This window comes from Onychomys torridus, unplaced genomic scaffold (assembly GCF_903995425.1).
Source record: "Onychomys torridus unplaced genomic scaffold, mOncTor1.1, whole genome shotgun sequence".
NCBI lineage: Eukaryota > Metazoa > Chordata > Mammalia > Rodentia > Cricetidae > Onychomys > Onychomys torridus.
In genome coordinates, this window is record NW_023412570.1 from 35,608 (window position 1) to 57,142 (window position 21,535).

General features: G+C 39.8%; 2 pseudogenes; both read right to left on the minus strand.

Annotated features, from left to right (window-relative positions):
- Nucleotides 1–5,764: 5,764 nt before the first annotated feature.
- Nucleotides 5,765–8,700, minus strand: LOC118575709 (annotated as a pseudogene).
- Nucleotides 8,701–10,527: 1,827 nt separating this feature from the next.
- Nucleotides 10,528–11,217, minus strand: LOC118575710 (annotated as a pseudogene).
- Nucleotides 11,218–21,535: the final 10,318 nt, after the last annotated feature.

A 21,535-nucleotide genomic window follows, 5' to 3' on the forward strand; every position in this document is an offset into this window, starting at 1 on the left:
ATACAGAATCAAGAAAGAATATTAAGAGCAGCAAAGGAAAAAGGCCAAGTGACTCATAAAGGCAGATCCATCAGAATAGCACCTGATTTCTCAATGGAGACTTTGAAAGCCAGAAAGAACTCGAAAGATGTATTGCAGACACTAGGAGACCATGGATGCCAGCCTAGACAAACATAACCAGCAAAACTTTCAATCACTATAGATGGAGTGAACAAGACATTCCAAGACAAAACCAGATTTAAAACAATACCTATCTACAATGCAGCCCTACAGAAATCACTAGAAGGAAAATTCCAATCTAAGAAAGTCAGATACACCCTAGAAAACACAGGTAATAGATAACATCACAGCAATAAATTCCAAAGAAGAGAAATACACACACACTACCACCAAAAGAAAACAGGAATTAACAATCACTGGTCATTAATATCCTCTAATATCAGTGGACTTAATTCACCTGTAGAAAGACACAGGCTCAAAGAATGAATATAAGAGCAGGACCCATCTTTCTTCTGCATACAAGAAACACACCTCAACTTCAAAGATAAACACTACCTCAGAGTAAAATCTTGGGAAAAGTTTTACCAATCAAATGGTCTTAAGAAGCAAGGTAGTGTAGCTATCCTAATATCCACAAAATAGACTTCAAACTAAAAGCAATAAAAAGAGATTAAGAAGGACATTACATACTCATCATAGAAAATATCCACCAAGATGAATTTTCAATTCTGAATATTTATGCCCAAATACAAGGGCACCCACATATGTACAAGAAAAATTACTAAAGTTTAAATCACACATTAAATCCCCACACATTAATAATGGGAGATTTCCACACCCCACATTCACCATTGGACAGATCTGCCAGATCAAAACTTAACAGCAAAATAAGAGACTTAACTGAAGTTATAAATCAAATGGACTTAATATCTACAGAACATTCCACCCTAACAAATAAGAATATACCTTCTTCTCAGAACCCCATGGGACCTTCTCTAAAATCAACCACATACTCGGTCACAAATCAAATCTTATCAGATACAAAACAATTGGAATAAACTCCTGTATTCAATAGCACAACCATGGTTTAAAGTTAGATTTCAACAACAAAAAAAGTATGGAAAGTCTACAATCTCCTGGAAATTGAATAATGCTCAACTGGATCACCAATGGGACAAGGAAGATATAAGGAAAGAAATGAAAGACTTATTGGAGATCAATAAAAATGAATGTACTACATACCCAAACTTTTGTGACCCTATGAAAACAGTGCTAAGAGGAAACTTCATAGCACTAAATACCCACATGAAGAAGTTGGAGAAATCTCAGACAAGTGATTTAACAGCACAACTAAAAGGTCTAGAACAAGAAGAAGTGGAGTCACCCAGGAGGAATAGGTGCCAGGAAATAATCAATTTGAGAATGGAAATCAATAAAATAGAAACAAAGAAAACAATACAAAGAATCAATGAAAAAAAGAATTGGTTCTTGGAGAAAATCAACAAGATAGACAAGCCCTTATCCAAACTAACCAAAAGACAGAGAGAGAGCATCCAAATTAACAAAATCAAAAATGAAAAGGGGGACATAACAACACACAATGAGGAAATCCAGAGAATCATCAGGTCATACTTCAAAAATCTTTACTCCACAAAACTGGAAAATTTAAAAGAAATGGACAATTTTACGGATATGTACCATATACCCCAGTTAAATCAAGACCACACAAACCATTTAAATTGACCAATAACCTCTAAGGAAATAGAAACAGACATTAAAAGACTCCCAACCAATAAAAGCCCAAGACCAGATGCTTTCAGTGCAGAATTCTACCAGACCATCAAAAACAAGTTAATACCAATACTCTTTAAATTTTTCCACACAATAGAAACAGAAGAAATATTACCAAACTCCTTTTAAGAGGCTACAGTTACTGTGATTCACAAGCCAAGCAAAGATGCAACAAAGAAAGAGAATTACAGACCAATCTCCATCATGAACATTGATGCAAAAGTACCCAATGAAATATTGGCAAACAGACTCCAAGATCACATCAAAAAATCATCCATCATGATAAAGTAATCTTCATCCCAGAGATACAAGGTTGATTCATCATATGAAACTCTGTCAATATAATACACCATACAAACAAACTGAAAGAAAAATCCCACATGATCATTTCATCAGATGCTGAAAATGCCCTTGAGAAAATCCAACAACCCTTCATGATAAAGGTCTTGGAAAGATCAAGAATACAGGGAACATACCTAAACATAATAAAGGCAATTTACAGCAAGCCAACACCCAGCATCATATGAAATGGAACGAAACACAAAGTCTGTCCACAAATATCAGGAACAAGTCAAGGCTGTTCACTCTCTACATATTTATTCAATATACTACTTGAAGTTCAAGCTAGAGCAATAAGACAACAAAAGGAGATCAATGGGATACAAAATGGAAAGGAAGAAGTCAGACTGTCACTGTTTGCAGATGGTATGATAGTATACATAAGTGACCTCAAAAATTCAACCAAGAAACACTTACAGCTGATAAATAGCTTCAGTCATGAGTCAGGATAAAAGATCAACTCAAAAAAATCAGTAATCCTCTTATATACAAATGACAAACAGGCTGAGAAAGAAGTAAAAATAAATCACCCTTTGCAATAGACACAAATGTTATAAAATACCTTGGGGTAACTCCCACTAAGCAAGTGAAGGACCTATATGACAAGAAGGTTAAGTCTGTGAAAAAAGAAATTGAAGGAGATGTCAGAAAATGAAAAGATTTCCCATGCTCATGGATAGGTAAGATTAACATAATAAAAATGGCAATCTCACGAAAAGCAATCTACAGACTCAGTGCAATCTCCATTAAAATCCCAACACAATTCTTCACAGACATGGAAAGAACAATAATCAACTTCATATGGAAAAACAAAAAATACATTGATAGTGAAAAGAATCCTGAACAATAAAGCAACCTCTTGAGGCATCATAACCCCTGACTTCAAGCTCTACTGTACACCTACAGTGATAAAAACATCATGGTACAGGCAAAAAACAAAAACAAAAACAAAAATAAAAAAATTTACACCAATGGAGTCAAATTGAAGAACCTGACATTAATCCACACATAATTTTTGACAAAGAAGCCAAAACTGTACAATGGAAAAAAGAAAGCATCTTCAACAAATGGTGCTGGCATAACTATATGTCAACAGGTAGAAGGTCGCAAATAGATCCATATCTGTCACAGCGCACAAAACTTAAGTTCAAGTGGATCAAAGACCTCAACATAAATCCAGTTACACTGAGCCTGATAGAAGAGATGGAAGGAAGTAGTCTTGAATGCACTGATACCAGATTTCACTTCCTAAATATAACACCAGTAGCATAGACACTGAGAGCAACAATTTATAAATGGAACCTCTTGAAACTGAGAAGCTTTTGTAGGGCAGACAACGTGGTCAATAAGATGAAGCAACAGCCTACAGAAAGGGAAAAGATGTTCATCAACCCCACATCTGACAGAGGGCTGATCTCCAGAATCTATAAAGAACACAAGAAACTATACAGCAAAATGTCTAATAGTCCAATTTAAAAATGGGCTATAGAGCTAAACAGAGAATTCTCAACAGAAGAATCTCAAATGGCTGAAAGACATTTAAGGAATTGCTCAACATCCTTATTCATCAGAGAAATGCAAATCAACATGATTCTGAGGTACCAAATTACACATGTCAGAATGGCTAAGATCAAAAACACTGACAACAGCTTATCTTGGAGAGGATGTGGAGCAGGGGAACTGTCCTCTACTGTTGGTGGTAATGCAAGCTTGTACAGCCACTTTGGAAATAACTATGGCAGTTTCTCTGAAAACTGGGAATCTATCCTCCTCAAGACTCAGCTATTCCACTTCAGGGCATATACCCAAGGAATACTCAATGCCACAAAGACACATGCACATCTATGTTCATAGCAGTACGATATGTAATAACAAGAACCTGAAAAAACCTAGATGCCCTTCAACTGAAGAATGGATAAATAAATGTGGTACATATACACAAAAAAGTATTACTCTGCAGAGAAAAACAATGACATAAATGAGGTTTGTAGGCAAATGGATGGAACTAGAAAATAACACCCGGGGTGAGGTAAAATACACTCAGAAAGACAAACATGGTATGTACTCTAACCAATGCCATAGATGTTCACAACATGCCTGGTTCATGAATTTCTCTTTAATCACAGTAACCATACTGTTAATCTTAAACAAATGGCATTAGAAGTTTACCGTTAATATTAATTTAATGAATAGCATAACTATTTATTCGTCTCAATATTAATTGAGATAAAATATTTGAGTCAAATTAAATAAGCTTTATTTCCTGCCACATTAGGTTTTCTCCCTAATGCTTTGCCTGAGAAAATAGCCAAGAACATAGGAGAAGTGGGGTTCTTATAACTCCAAAAATGCAATTCTAAGGGTTTTCTGAGAGTTGGTGAGAGTTACAGATGAATTTGGGTGATATAGAGACTTGGCTGAATTTTGTCACCAGGAGCCAATGATGACAGAGGGAAAAAATTGTCTGAAGAATGCCTGAAATGATCTGTGAATACAGCAAAGATTACCTGTCAGTTTAGTTAGTGTTGCTCAACAATCCAAAGAGTCAAAGAAACTTGTTGGGGCAAAGAACATTGCTGTTGTAGGGCCATGGACTCCCACAACCCCCAAAGCTAAACAAGCACAGTGAGTACACAGAGGACTTAGGACAGACCCACGCAGGCTTTGTGATGGCCTCTTCAGTGTCTGTGAGCCCTTATGAACCCTGTTTAATTGACTCTGTGATTTCTGTACCCCTTGTGTCTTTGATGCCTCCGACAACCCTGCCTTCCCATCTTCCTTGATTCACTGAGTTGTGCTCAATGTTTGGCTATGAATCTCTTTGTCTGCTTCCAACAGCTGTGGAAGAAATCCCAACTGATGTTGATTGGACTAGGCACCAATCGATGAGTATAAAGAATTCATTAGTTATTGTCTCATTGATTGATTGTGTGTGTGTGTGTGTGTGTGTGTGTGTGTGTGTGTGTGTGTGTGTGTGTGAAGACACTGTACCAACTTCTACAGCTGAGCACAGCTGGATGGACTAAAATGGCCATCTTCAACCAGAAACACCACTGGAATCCATAGCTGATTTTACACTTTTAATTCATTTGATAATTTATTTGAGTATTTTATTTATCTGTGATGGATGTGCCCATGGAGAAAAGAGGAGGACTGAACAGAAGGTCCTCTGCAAGACCAACAATTGCATTTGCCAACTGAGTCATCTTTCCTGTGCCAAACACAGAGTTTGGAGAAAACCTCTCTTTAATCTCTTTGCTTCTCTTGTAATCAAACATTCATGTTTGTTTTCTCCTTTCTGAGTCCTTGACAATATCTTCTGCTCAGTCCAATCCAGATATGTTTTAATGTGCTTGTTGCCAGCAGTTAAAATGAATTTCAAATTCTAACTCCTTAGACAAAAATCAACATTATAACAACAGGGAGTCTGTGTAGATTGTACCAGAGTCCAAGGATCCCCCTCCCTCAACCTGCCATCGACACCTTTACATCTGTATTAAGCCTCAGCCACCATGCTGTTATTCCCTAGCTTCATTGGAAATTTTCCACACATCCCATAATCTACTCAGGTATCATTAGTAACACCATGACTGCTACTTCTGGGAGACAAGTATAGCACAAGTTTTGCTAGGTCCTAGGATTGCTTCAAGCATTTTATAGCGTGCTCCACAAAAGGACACTGAGCAGACATGGAACCATAAGCTTCAACCACTAAGTGGGGATATGAGCCTACCATTGTCTTCCAGCCAGAGGTCTCAAAGACCTCAGAAGCATGAGCTGTAATGAAATCCAGTGTCTGGGTTTTCAGCTGCCCTGAGCTGTGGAAGTCAGCCAGGAAGAGAGTGTGGGCAGCATTCTCCACAGAGAGGTCCCTGCAGAGGGCATCCCCACACATGACCTTCAAAAGCTCCAGATCATACTTGTCAGCAGCTGCCAGCAAAGCAGCTGCCATGCTGTGGATGTCTGGTTCTGTTCCCGTGTAAATGTAATCCAACATTACCTTGAAGACTTGTTGCTCCAGGTCAGGGATCTCCGTGCTATTCTTCCTGCTCTCCTCCATCTCATGTTGAAACATGGCTCTGAACCCGAGAAAGGGATCTGCTAAGATGGGCTTGTGAGCCTGGAATTCCTGGCCAGCTACCATTAGGCAGCAGTCTGTAATTGGGAATTCTCCCACAGCTCTCCTAGCTCATCTAACAATTTGCATCTAGGAACCTGAATTCCAGGCTTCTTGTTCTGGTCAGAGAGGCTCAAAGAGACCTGGACCACACTCACCTTGCAGACAAGGGTGAGCTGGTCCTCTGGGAGAAGCGAAAATGCATGGGACAAGAGAAAATCTTGAAAACAAATTGTTTGTAACCCCAGTCATGGCCTGGCACAAACATAAAGGCTCTTGGGCTCTTCTTGACTTTCATTTTCTCTCCTTCGGCACTTATGATCCAGAACTAGAACTTTGCCCAAATATGACTCTTTAGACAGCTGAGCAACACTAGGTAAATTGACAGGTAATCTGCACTTCCTTCATCCACTCCATTCATGTTATTCTCAAACACCATTTGTCTTGGGCTCCTATTGAGAAAGTTGGGCTTCTAATGCTTTGTAGCATTTCCTCAGCAATAATAGGGAAGTTGCTGATGGTCCACATGTAGGAGAACTCCTGAACACTTACTTGTGTGTGGTCCCATCTCTGGGCTATCTCAGCTCTTGGCATTTCTCCTGAAGCTAGTGCTTTGAAGGTTCCACTGGATCCAAAATGAAGAACTGGCAACTGTTTCCTCTTCACCCTGTGAGACGCAATAACAGACAGGATTTGATTTTCAGTTTGTGTTTCTCTTCTGTTCCCTCTTCTACGAGGCTGGAAACTTGTATCTCTGATATTTTCTATCCACTTTCATTAATGGTCTTGTCCTTCCCTGTCAGATAATTCTCCTTGGAATACTGTTCTAGATCCACTAAGGGTGTGCTACGAGAAGATCCTGAGTTCTAGACTCCATCATGGTGACTGCCATGATTCAGCTTCTCAATGCCTCATAATTTTCATCCTCCACTGGTAAATTCTGTCCTCTTTCATCTTTGATCTCCCATGATTACTCTGATGGGCCTTAATTGAGACAGTATTCTGGTTTTCAAAGGTTGCAGAATGTATTCAACTGTTAGTGAACAAGGGGTTTTGAAACAGTTCTTCTTAGCATGTGATCTGTAAAATGCTCCCCACATCTATCATCTCTCTCTAGCTCATCATGTCTAGAGCGACTCACTAAGCCTAGAGAACAGGAAAGTGCCTTCAGTGATTCAATCAACACAGCAATTCCCAGCCTAGCTCCCCTGGAAGACTGGCTCTAATGCTACTCATCCCTTAATCCAGAATAAATCAATCATTTGGTTTTGATCTGTGAATTTTTGGTTCGTCATTTAGGAACCTTTGGCAGGTTGCTAACTGGTAGCCTCTGTGACTTTTCTGTATGTGTTTAGTGCTAGGGTGGCAGGTACCCTTTCCCTCAAATTTTTAATGAAAGTAGACAATACCTGCAAGACCCTTCATTTGTAAGAAAAAGTGCCCCACCTGTAATTTCTGAGTTTTCGGGAGCATGCTCCTGCAGAGTTGGTGCACTTCTCTTAATGGGGAATTGTCTCCTGCCTGTGTCTCATGTACAAGATCTTTTCATATAGTTTCTCACACCAGGAATGGAACAAGTGTAGCTTTTATTTCAGGTAGGTGGTTCTCTGGGGGACATGGCACAGCCAGAGTGATTCAGATTCCCAATAGCAGATGGCAAAGTCTTAAGCATCAAAGGTGTCCATAAAAGCCAACCATCAATACTGCAAAACATAACTAACACTAACTTGTAGAAAGACTTGCAGACAAAGACACACACACACACACACACACACACACACACACACACACACGTAGAAAGATAGAGAGAAAAAGAGAGAGACAAACAGAGAGAAACAGAGAGATACAAAGAGTGAAGGGACTGTTTGAAATGGATTTAGGAATACAGAAAATCTTTCTTAGCCAGCTAGCAAACACATGAGGTATTTGTGATTCTAATGCAGCAACTAGCCTTTCTCAGTGTGGGCTTTTAAGCAAAATTCCCATATTCTGGCTTGACAAATTCCAGTTAATAAGATGTTAGCCCAAAGTGGCACTATAGAAGCCAAACATGTTACTCTATTTCAAGCAAGGTTTTGAACATTTAGAGATATTCCTAGAACTATGGACTTTGATGGATTAAGCCTTTGTTTTAGCTATGGCAGGGGTAACTGTTTTTTTTTTGTTTTTTTTTTACACAAGTGCTGGGTTTTACACCTTGAATGGTACTTCCATCATAGAGACAGTTGTGCTTACCTATGGCAAGCTGCTAATGCTTGGGCCATGTTACTCATGGGGGTCAGTGCACCATATAGTACCTCAGAGGCCAAAAGAAGCTGTTGTTGCCCCTGGATAACTGGGTAACTGCAGTTACTGACTGTTGTCAGCTGACCTCTTAATGAACTGAACTGGAACAGTCTTCTGGAAAGGTATTCAGCACCTTTGACTGCTGAACCATTTTTCCATACCATCATAGTTACTTTCTTAAAGAGGATGGAACAGCTCTGAAAGACTAGTTCCTTTCTAAATCATTGAAATCTGAAATATTTTAGCAGGAATTCAGAGGTAATCATGATTTCATTCCCATTTCTTTCTTTCATTTTTAATTGCTTTCTACTCTGCATGTCTGGCTCTCCTAGAAGTTGCTCTCTGGACCAAGTTAGACTGCAGACTAGGAGAATTGAGTCAGCCTCTCCCTTCAGATTACTCTGATCAATGCCATAGACTTTTACATCATTCCTGGTTCATGAATTTCTCTTTAATCACAGTAATCATACTTTTGATCTTAAACAAATGACATTGGAAAGTTATCTTTAATAATAATTTAATGAATAGCAAGATGATTTATTCATCTCAATAGTAATTGAGTCAAAATATTTGAGTCAAATTAAATAAGCTTTATTTCCTGCCATAATAGATGTTCTCCCTAATGCTTGGACTGAGAAAATAGCCAAGGACATAGGAGAAGTAGGGTTTTTTATAATTCTAAAAATGCAAGGCTAAGGATTTTCTGAGAGTTGGTGAGCATATTGCAGATGAATTTTTGTGATGTAGGGACTTGGAACTAGTTTTTCACAGGGAGCCAATGACATAGACAAAAACATATGAGAGAATGCCTGAAATGATTGGTGAGCAAAGCAAAAATTACCTATCAGTGTAGTTGGTGTTGCTCAATAGTCCAAAGTGTCAAAGAACCTTGTTGGGGCAAAGAAACTTCCTGAAGTATTGCCATGGACTTCCCCAAACCCCCTGAGCTAAACAAGAACAGTGAGTACACAGAAGAATTAGTACAGACCCATACAGGTTTTGTGATTGCTTCTTCAGTGTCTGTGAGCCCTTATGAACCCTGTTTAGTTGACTCTGTGATATCTGTACCCCTTGTGTCTTTGATGCCTCCTACAATCCTGCCTTCCCATCTTCCTTAAGGTTCACTGAATTGTGCTCAATGTTTGGTTATGAATCTCAGTATCTGCTCCCAACAGCTGTGGAAGAAATTCCAAATGATGTCCATTGGACTAGTTACCAATTGCTGAGTGTAACAGAATTAATTAGTTATTGTCTCATTGATTTTAGTGTGTGTGTGTGTGTGTGTGTGTGTGTGTGTGTGTGTGTGTGAATTCACTGCACCAACTTCTATAGCTGAGCAGAGCTGGATGGACTAAAATGGCCATCTTCAAACAGAAACACCACTGGAATCCATAAGCTGATTTCATACTTTGTATTCAATTTATACTTTATTTGGGTATTTTATTTATTTGAGAGGGATGTGCCCATGGAGAAAAGAGGAGAACTGAACAGAAGTTCCTATGCAAGAGCAACAATTGCTTTTGCCAACTGAGTCATCTGTCCTGTCCCAAACACAGAGTTTGGAGGAAAACTCTCATCATTCTCTTTGCTTCTCTTGTAATCAAACATTCATGTTTGTTTTCTCCGTTCTGAGTCCTTGAAGATACCTTCTGCATAGTCCAATCCAGATAGGTTTCTGCAAAGAAACCCTGTTGTCATGTGCTTGTTGCCAGCAGTTAAAATGGATTTCAGAATCTAAGTTCTTAGACAAAAATCAAACCAGTATAAAAACAGGGAGGAGGCTGTGTAGATTGTACCAGAGTCCAAGGCTCTCCGTCCCTCAACCTGACATGGACTCATTTATATCTGAATTAAGCCTCAGCCATCATGCTCTTACACCCTAGTTTCAGTGGAAATTTTATACACATCCCATAATTTACTCAGGTTTCATTGGAAACTCCATGACTGCTGCTTCTGGGAGACAAGTATAGCACAAGGTTTGACAGGTCCTAGGATCACTTCAAGCATTTAATAGGGTGCTCCAGGAATGGGCAGGGAGCACACGTGGAACCATAAGCTTCAACCACTAAATGGGGATATAAGCCCACCATTGTCTTCCAGTCTGATGTCTCAGAGACCTCAGCAGAATGAGCTGTAATGAAATCCACTGTCTGTCTTTGCAGTTGCCCTGATCTGTGGAGGTCAGCCAGGAAGATAGTGTGGGCAGCATTCTCCACAGAGTGGTCCCTGAAGAGGGCAACCTCACACATGACCTTTAAATGCTCAAGGCCATACTTGTCAGTAGCTGCCAGCACAGCAGCAGCCATGTTGTCCAGGTCTGGTGCTCTTCCAGTGTAAATGAAGTCCACCATTACCTTGAAGACTTTTGGCTCCAGGTCAGCGATGTCAACGTGATTCTTTCTGTTCTCCTCAATGTCACGTTGAAACATGGCTCTGAAACCTGGAGAGCGAGTTGCTAAGATGCCCTTGTGAGCCTGGAATTCCTAACCAGCTACCACGAGGCAGCAGTCTGTGAATAAGGAATTCTCCCACAGCTCTCCCAGCTCATCTGCCAATGTGCATCTGGGAATTGCAATCCCTGGCTTCCTGTTCTGTTCAGAGATGCTGAAGGATTCTTTGACCACGCTCACCATGCAGAGGAGGTTGAGTTGATCATGTGGGAGAAGACAAGGTGCACGGGACATAAGTATATCTCAGTGGATGTCCTTTTTGAATCTGTAACTAAGGCCTTGCACAAACCTAAAGGCTGTTAGGCTCCTCCTGGTTTGCATTTTCTCTCCTTTGGCGCTTATGATCCAGAACTGGAACTTTGCCCAAACATGACTCTTTAGAGAGCTGAGCAAAACTAAATTAACTGACAGGTAATCTGCACTTAATTCATTGAGTCCATTAAGGTTTACTGTCAAACACCATTTGTCCTTGGCTCCTATTGAGAAAGTTGGGCTTCTAAGACTTCCTAGCCTTTCCTCCACCATCAAATGGAAGTTGCTGATGGTCCACCTGTAGGAGAAATTCTGAAGGCTGATTTGAGTGTGGTCCCATCTCTGGGCTGCCCCATCTGCTGCCATTTCTCCTGGATGTAGTTTGAAGGTTAAACACGATCCAAAATGAAGAACTAGCAATTGTTTTCTCTTCACCTTGTGAGACACAATAATAGACATGAATTAGATTTTAACTTTTTGTTTTTCCTGTATTCCCTGTTCGATGGGGCTGGAAACTTGGATCTCTGAAATTTTCTATACAGATTTCAATACTAGTTTCAGGGAAGACAGTATAGGCTACTAGGGACTCTTACATCACTCCATTTTTTGGTCAAGATTGAATCTTAGGTCAATAGGGAACTGCTTTAGACAGTGATACACAGCTGTTGAATATTTTGGAAAATTTTACTCACTCATATCAAAAAATATACTAGGTTCTCTAGAGTAACAGAACATATACAAGGAATATCTCTGTTTATGAAGCGAGGGGGTTTATTAGAATGACTTAGGGCTGCAGTGCTGCTAATCCCCCATTGACTACCTATGAAGGAAAAGTCCAATATTCCAGTACTTACTCAGTATAGGAGCTTGTATGTGTCCACTGGTCTTCAGTATATAATAGAGTTCTAAATATTCTCAAAGCCTGGGAAGGGATGGACTTGCTGCAAGTTGAGGGCAAGCAGGCAAATAGCAATAGCTTCCTACTTCCATGTCCTTTTATGTGCTTCCAGCAGAGGGTTTGGTCCAATTCAGGGCGTATCTTCCACCTGCAAGATCTGGATTAAAGGTGTGTGTCTTCAGGCCTTGAGATCCGCATTAAATATTTGTGATTTGTGTCTGTTTTTTTGGGGGGGGGGTTTGAGACTGGGTTTCTCTATGTAGCTTTGCACCTTTCCTGGAACTCACTGGGTAGCCCAGGCTGGCCTTGAACTCACAGAGATCTGAGCCTGGCTCTGCTTCCCAAGTGCTGGGGTTAAATGCGTGGGCCACCACCACCCTGCATATTTGTGTCTTTTTACCTCCAAATTCTCTACTTGAATTGGATCCAACTGCTTCAACTGAAGGAAAACACTTCTCATTTTTGTGTCCTCCATTTTAGGATTTCAGTAAATTCTATGTCTTGTTAAGTTGGGAACAAGCATAACCACGACAAGTGTATTTTGCTTTATGTGGCTCATCTTAAATAAAATAGGGATGGTGTCCATTCCTACACAGCTGTTATTTCCTCTTTTCCAGGTTTTACACTAAATCCTCCTACTACCATGATCAGGAAGAGGTGTCTTCCTATCCCAGTCAGGGGTCTCAATCTAATCTCACAACTTGGAGATCAGGATGGAAGAATTCACACATGGTGGGCAAGAAGCAGAGCCAGGCACAAACCTCTGAATGTGGCAGTCATTTTAATGCAGACTCACATTCCCCAGGACAACTCCACCAACTTACACTGGCAGTCTTGCCCCTCCCCACCCCTCTTTGTAACACTCTTCCAGATCCAGAGCTATGAGAAGATTCTAAGTGATTCTCAATTTCATCACGCTGACTGCCAAGATTCAGCTTCCCAATAGATCATAATTTTCATCCTTCATTGTTGAATTCTATCCTCTCTAAAATTTGAACTTACATGCTTACACTTCTGGGCCTTAAGAGTGAGACTGTATTCAGGTTTCCAAAAGGTGCAGAATATATTCAGCAGTTACTAATGATTGGGTTTTGGGACCCAATTTGTATGTGATCAGTAAAAGGCTCCCCACATCTATCATCTCTCTCCAGTTAATCATGTCTGTAGGGACTCACTAAGAATATAGGACATGACAATATCATCAGTGATTCAATCCACTCTGCAATTCCCAGCCTACCTCTCCTGAAAATATGGCTCTGATCTGCTCTTCCCTCAATCCAGGATATATCAATCCACTGGTTTTGATCTCTGAAAGTTTGGTTCCTCATTTAGGAATCTTTGGCTCATGGCTAACTAGTAGCCTCAGAGACTCTTCTTTTTATGTTTAGGGTCAGGGGAGCAGGTATTGCAGGGTAGGAGAAGTCTCTTATGAGGGAATAGACTCCCGCTAGGGACTCAGTATAGGATCTTTTCTCAGGATGAGCTTTTAAGCACAAAATCCATATTCTGGGGTCACAAACTTCAGTTAACAAGAACAGGTAACCAGAAGTCGCACTACAGAAGCGATAATGTTACTGTATTAAAAGCAAGGTTTGAGTATTTAGACGTATTCTCAGAACTTTGGACCTAAGTGGATTAAGTTTTCGTTTTCGTTGTGGCAGGACTTTGCTGGGTTTTACAGAAATGCTGGCATTTACACCTTCAATAGTACTTTTGTCATGGAGACAGTTGTACTCAAGTATGGGGGCCTGCTAATGCCTGGGCCTTGTTACACAATTGGGTCTGTGCACCATGAGCATATAGTGTCCTTTCAGGTCAGAAGAGGCTGTTAGTTCTCCTGGATAACTGGACACTGGAGTTACCAACTGTTGTCAGGTATCCTTGAATGCAGTAAATCGGATGCCCATCTTCTGGAAAGGTATCCAGCAACTTTTATTGCAGATCCATTACTCCACCTCTTCACAGTTTACTTTATTTTTTTCTTGTCAACCTGGACTGCAACTTTATTTACATTTTCTTTTTTATTGTATTTATGTTTTAATTTTACACATCAGCCATGGGTTCCCCTGGCCTTCCCCACCTTCCCCCCTCCCGTCCCCTCCATTCCCATCTCCTCCAGGGTCAAGACTCCCCTGGGGATTCATTTAAATCTGGTAGATTCAGTACATGCAGGTCCATTCCCCTCTTCTAGGCTGAGCAAAGGGTCCCTGTGTAAGCCCAAGGTTCCAAACAGCCAGCTCATGCACTAAGGACAGGCCCGGATCCCCCTGCCTGTGTGCCTCCCAATCATTTCAAGCTATTCAATTGTCTCACTTATCCAGAAGGGCTGATCCAGTTGTGGGCTGCACAGCTTTTTGTTCATATTTCATGTGTTTCTGCTAGTTTGGCTATTCGTCCCTGTGCTTTTCCAATCTTGGTCTCAACAATTCACACACTTACAGTCCATTCTCTTTCTTGACAATTGGACTCCTTGAGCTCCACCTGCAGCCTGGCTGATGTTCTCTGCATCCACTTCCATCAGTCATTGGATGAGAGTTCCATCACGACAGTTAGGGTGTTTGGCCATCTGATCACCAGACTAGGTCAGAGCAGGCTTTCTCTCAACCATTGCCAGTAGTCTACAATGCATGTATCATTGTGGATTCCTGGGACCACTCTAGCACTTTGCTTCTTCCTGTTCACAGTTACTTTCTTAAACAGGATGGAACTGTTGTCAAAGTCTAGTTTGTATTCTAAAACTTAGGTATCTGAAAAATTTTAGCAGGTGTTCAGAGGTAATCATGTTTTCATTTCTATATCTTTCTTTCATTTTATATGGCTTTCCACTCTGCATGTCTAGCTCTCTTAGAAGTTATTCTATAGACCTAGTTAGCCTTAGACTGGCAGTTGAATCAAGCTCTGCCACCATAGTGAATGGAATCCAGAGAGCCATCTCATGCCCAGGGATAGATTTTGATCACTTTGCCAGGAGCCCCTCCAACTGACCCAAGTATACAACAGACTTCAGTACACAGAGGGCCTAGTCTGATTCCATGCAGGTTCTACAGCTGGTGGTCTAAAGTTCCTGAGTTCCTATTAGCTTGGTTCACTTGTCTCTGTAGATGTCCGCATCATGATCTTGATCCCCCTTTGCTAATATAATCACTCTTCCATCTCTTCCTCTGGACTCCTGGAGCTCGGCTTTGGTGCTTGGTTATAGATCTCTGCCATCTGCATCAATCAGTTACTGGATAAAGGCTCTAGGATGACAGTTAGAGTATATTCATCAATTTGATTACCAGGCTAGGCCAGGTCAGGTAGCCTCACCATTATTGCTTGTAGTCTAATCCAGGGTCATCCTTGTGGGTTCATTGTGATTTCTCTAGCACAAGGTTTCTCCACTAGCACATAATGCCTCTCTCTATCAAGATATCTCTTTAATTTTTGTCTCACTCGTTCCCTCCCCAGCTCACCCATCCTGTTCTCTCATGTTCTCTTCCCACATCCCCTATCCTCCATTGCCCCCACCTCATCCACAGTCTACTCAAAGGGATCTCCTCTGTTTCCCCTGCCCAAGGAGATCCAGACATCCTTTTTAGGGTCCTCCTTGTTTCCTAGTTTCTCTGATGATGTGGATTGTGTACTGATTATCCTTTGATTTACCTCTGGTATCCAATTATGAGTAAATATATACCAAGCTTGTCTTCCTGAGTCTGAGTCACCTCAGTAAGCATGATGTTCTCTAATTCCATCCATTTGCCTGCAAATTTAATGATGACATTGTTTTTTTTACAGCTGAGTCATACTCCATTTTATATATGTACTGCATTTTCTTTGTCTGTTCTTCAGTTGAGGGTGATCCAGGTTGCTTCTAGGTTCTGGCTGTTAAAAATAATGCTGCTCTGAACATAGTTGAGCAAGTGTCCTTGTGGTAAGATTGATGTCCAAGAGTGGTATCTTTGAGTCTTGAGGTAGATGGATTCCTATTTTTCTAAGAAAGAGCCATACTGATTTCCAAAATGCCTTTGAAAATTTGCACTCTCACCAACAGTCGAGGAGTGTTTCCCTTGTTCCACATCCTCTACAAAATAAGTTGTCATCAGTGTTTTTTATCTTAGTCATTCGGACAGGTGTAAGATGGTGTATCGTTTCGATTTGCATTTCCCTGATGACTAAACATGCTGAGCAGTTCCTTAAATATCTTTCAGCCATTTGGGATTCTTCTGTTCAGAATACTCCATTTAGATCCGTAGCTCATTTTTTAATTCGATTGTTCGATATTGTGCTGTCTAGTTGTTTGAGTTTTTTTTTATATTTTGGAGACCGCCCTCTGTTCAATGGGTTTCCCATACTGTAGGCTGACATTTGTCTTATTTGCTGTGTGCTTTGACTTACAGAAGCTTCTCAGTTTCAGGAGATCCCATTTATTAATTGTTGGTCCTAGTGTCTGTGCTACTGGTGTTATATTTAGGAAGTGGTCTCCTGTACCAGTTCTTTCTAGAATATTTCCTACTTTCTCCTCTGTCAGGTTCAGTGTAGCTTACTTTATGTTGAGGTCTTCCATCCACTTGGATTTGAGTTTTGTTCATGTTGAAATATATGGATCTATTTGCAATGTTTAAAATGTTGATTTCCAGTTATGCCAGCATCATTTGTTGAAAATGCTTTCTCTTTTACATTGTACACTTTTGGCTTCTTTGCCAAAAAACAGGTATTCATAGGTGTGTGGATTAATGTCAGGTTCTTCACTTTGATTCTATTAGTCCACATGTGGGTTTTTTATGTGAATACCAAGCTGTTTTTATTACTATAGTTCTATAGTGGAGCTTGTGGTCAGGGATCATGATGCCTCCAGAGGTTGCTTTGTTTTCAAGGATTTTTTAGATATCCTAGGTTTAATGTTTTTCCATATCAAATTTTGTATTGTTATTTTGGGGTTTGTGAAGAATTGACTTGGTATTTTGATGTGGATTGCATGAATTTGTAGACTGCTTTTGAACAGACTGCCATTTTTACTACGTTGATTCTACCTATCCATGAACATGGGAGATTTTCCATTTTCTGATATCTTCTTCAATTTCTTTCTTCAAGGACTTAAAGTTCTGGTCATATAGGTCTTTCACTTGTTTGGTTAAAGTTACCCCAAGTTATTTTATATTATTTGTGGCTATAGCAAAAGGTGATGTTTCTCTGATTTCTTTCTCAATCTATTTATCTTTCGTGTACAGGAGAGCTACTGATTTTTTAATGGTATTCTTATTTTAAATTAATTTAATTTTACATATCAGCCACAGATTCACCTGTCCTCCATCCACCTACCTTCCAGGCCTCCGCCCCAGTGCACTCCCTACTCCCACCTCCTCCAAGGCAAGGTCTCCTCTGGTGAGTCAGGCCAGCCTGGAAGACTCAGCCAAGAAGGTCCTGTCCCCCTCCTCCCTAAACACCAAGGCTGAGCTAAGTGTCTCAGCATAGGCCACAGGCTCCAAAAAGTAAGCCCATGTACCAAGGTCATGTACTGGCTCCACTGCCTTGGGGCCTCCCAAAGAGTTCAAGATAATCAACTGTCTCACTTATCCAGAGGGCCTGGTCTAGTTCTATGGGAGTTCCTCCACCATTGGTTTACAGTTCATGCACTTCCACTACTTTGACTCTTTGTCCCTGTGCTTCCTCCAACCATGGTGTCAACATCTCTTGCTCATACAATCCCACCTCTCTCTCACTGATTGGACTCCCAGAGCTCCATCTGGGGCTTGTCCATGGGTCTCTTCATTGGCTCCCATCAGTCATTCGATGAGAATTCTATCATGACAGCCATGGTGTTTGGCCATCCCATCACCAGAGCAGGTCAGCTCAGGCACTATCTTGACCATTGCCAGTAGTCTACAGTGGAGGTATCTTTGTGGATTTCTGGAGATCTCTCTAGCACTCTGCTTCTTCCTATTCCACTGGGGTCTTCTTTCATCACGGTATCCTCCTCTCCATTCTCCCATTCTGTTCCTGATCCAGCTGGGACCTCCCTCTCTCCTAAGCTCTCTTTCCCCTCATTCTCACCCCCCTCTCCCCCACATCAGTTTGCTCATATAGATCTCATCATCTATTTCTCTGTCATTGGGAAATCCCTGGGTCTTTCTCAGCGTCCTCTTTACTAGGTAGCCTCCCTGGAGTTTGTGAGTTGCAGTCTGGTAATCTTTTGCTTTACATCTAGTATCCACTTATGAGTGAGTACATAACATGTTTGTCTTTTTGAGTTGGGGTTACCTAAATCAGGATAATTTTTTCTAGTTCCATCCATTTGCCAGCAAACCTCATGATGTCATTGTCTCTGCTGAGTAGTACTCCATTGTGTATATATACCTCATTTTGTTTATCCATTCTTCAGTTGAAGGACATGGTGCCATCTTCCTTTCCAATTTGTATCGCCTTGATCTCCTTTTGTTGTCTTATTGCTCTAGCTTGAACTTCAAGTACTATACTGACTAGATATGGGGAGAGTGCACAGCATTGTATTGTTCCTGATTTTAGTGGAATAGCTTTGAGTTTCTCTCCATTTAATTTAATGTTGGCTGACAGCTTTCTGTAAATTGTTTTTATTATGTTTAGGTATGTTCCTTGTATTCCTGATCTCTCCAGGACCTTTATCATGAAGAGGTGTTTGGATTTTGTCAAAGTTTCTTTCAGCATCTAATGAGAGGATCACGTGAGATTTTTTTCTTTCAGATTGTTTATATGATGGATTACATTGACAGGTTTTTGTATCTTGCATCTCTTCGATGAAGCCTACTTGATTGTGATGGATGATATTTTATATGTTATTGAATTCAATTTGCCATTATTTCATTGAGTATTTTTGAATCAATGTTCATGAGTGAGATTGGTCTATAATTCTCTTTCTTTGTGACATCTTTGTGTGATTTGGGTATCAGGGTAACTGTAGACTCACTGAAAGAGTTTCACAATGTTCCTTCTGCTTTTATTGTATGGAACAATTTGAAGAGTATTGATATTAGATCTTCTTTGACATTCTGGTAGAATTCTGCACTGAAACCATCTGACACGTGGCTTTTTTTTTTTTTTTTACTTTTGGTTGGGAGACTTTTAATGGCTTCTTCTGTTTCCTTAGGGTTTATAGGTCTATTTAAATTGTTTACCAGGTCTTGATTCAATTTGGGTATATGGGACCTGTATATAAAATGTCCATTTCTTTTAGTTTTTCCAATTTAGTGGAGTACAGGTTTTTGCCATATGACCTGATGATCCTCTGGATTTTCTTGTTGTTAGGTTGTATGTCTCTCTTTATTTCTGATTTTGTTAATTTGGATACTCTCTGTGTGTCTTTTAGTTAGTTTGGATAAAGGCTTGTCTATCTTGTTGATTTTCTCAATGAACCAACTCTTTGTTTCATTGATTCTTTTTACTGTTCTCTTTGTTTCTATTTTATTGATTTCAGCCCTCAATTTGATTATTTCTTGGCATCTACTCTTCATGGTCGAGTTTGCTTCTTTTTCTTCTAGAGCTTTGAGGTGTGCATTTAAGTTTCTAGTGTGAGATTTCCACAATTTTTTATATAGGAATTTAGATCTATGAACTTTTCTCATAGTATTGCTTTTGTGGTGCCCCATAATTTTGGGTATATTGTATATACATTTTCATTGAATTCTAAGTAGTCTTTAATTTCACTCTTGTTTCCTCCTTGACTCAGTGGTGATTCAATCAAGCAATATTCACTTTTCATGATTTTGTAGGCTTTTGGTAATTTGTTTTGTTGTTGAATTCTAACTTTAAGCCATGGTGGTCCAATAAAATACAGGATGTTATTCCAATTTTTTTCATATCTATTGAGATTTGCTTTGTGATTGAGTATGTGGTCAGTGTTAGAGAAGGTTTCATAAGATGCAGAGGAGAAGGCCTAATCTCTCGTGTTCTGGTGGAATGTTCAGTAGATGTCTATTAAGTCCTTTTGAGTCATAATGTCTGTTAGCTCCCTCATTTCTCTGTTAAGTTTCTGTCTGGCCAACCTGTACATTGGTGAGAGTGGGGAGTTGATGTCTCCCACTACCAGTGTGTAGGGTTTATGTGTGATTTAAGCTTTAGTAATGATTCTTTTCCGTATGTGGGTTTCCTTGTATTTAGGGCATAAATGTTCAGAATTGAAATTTCATTTTGATGGATTTTTCCTGTAATGAATATGTCCATTTGTCCAGTGTCCTTCAGATTCCTTAGCCTTCATTCACCTGAAAGTCAAAAACAAAAACCTATCCCAAACCTAACTTTGGGGAGATTCCCTTTTGGTAAGTTATATCTGATTAAATGAAAAGAGACTTGTTAGTGGTGTAAGTTATTTTAAATTGGAGGGTCATGCTGGTTAATGAACTATAACCTCTTCTAATTAAGAGGTCTCTCTTGTTCAAATTGAACCTTTATCAATTTTGTTGGTATCCACAGCTTTTCTCCTCCTGTAGAAACAAAAGCAAAACCTCATCCCCAATGTAACACAACCCTGGTTTCCATTCTTGAAGGTCTGCACATTAAAATATATAAGGCTCACATCCAATCTAACCAGCCTACCTGCTTAGCTTCTGAATCAGATCCGAATAGGCACTCTTCAAGTGGAATGGCCTTTTGTTCTCTTTCCACTGGAACCATTAGCAAATAAACTTTCCTCTGCAGTAATATATATTCAAATTTGCTAGATTTTTTTTATTCAATGGAGTGTGTCTTCTTTCTTGTCATTGGAGCTCTGTCCTTTTCTGGGGTTTTTTGTTACTCCTTTTGAGTTTGATTTGAACTTTCCATGATTGCTTAGCCTGTAGAATTATGTGGTATACCCATAATATGCTTTATATTGTAATAAGCAAAAAATGTTTTGTTTTACCAGAGATATATGCTGGAGCATTGGCTTTTTAATTTGTGCAGCTATACTCATGATAACCATAACTTCTAGGACATTCATTTTTTACCAAATCAGCTTTTTCAGAACACAGAGCAGTTGCCCACTGAAATCCTGAATAGATATCAAAAGTGTGGTGTACATATTTTGTTTTTTCAACAGTCTGAATAGTGAAACACATCCATTTGCCAGATTTCATTCCTCTTATTAACTTTTGGGTTACAATCTGCTGGTAGCCAAGTCTGACCATAAAAAGAACAAGTAGTACATTTCCTTACAATTTCCTTGGCTTGTTGCCAGGTTATAGGAAAAATAAACTTTTTAAATGTTTGCTATTGACATAATGTTTTTATGAAATTCTGACGCCTTCAGCACATTTCCTACCAATAGTTTATCAATCTCATCATTACCTTGTGCTTGAGGGCCTGGCAGAGTCATATGGGATCAGATGTGAGTGATGTATAAAGGATGCTTCATATTCCTGATTATTTCTTGTAACTAAATAAATAACAAAGTTAAATCTGATTCATCAGGGA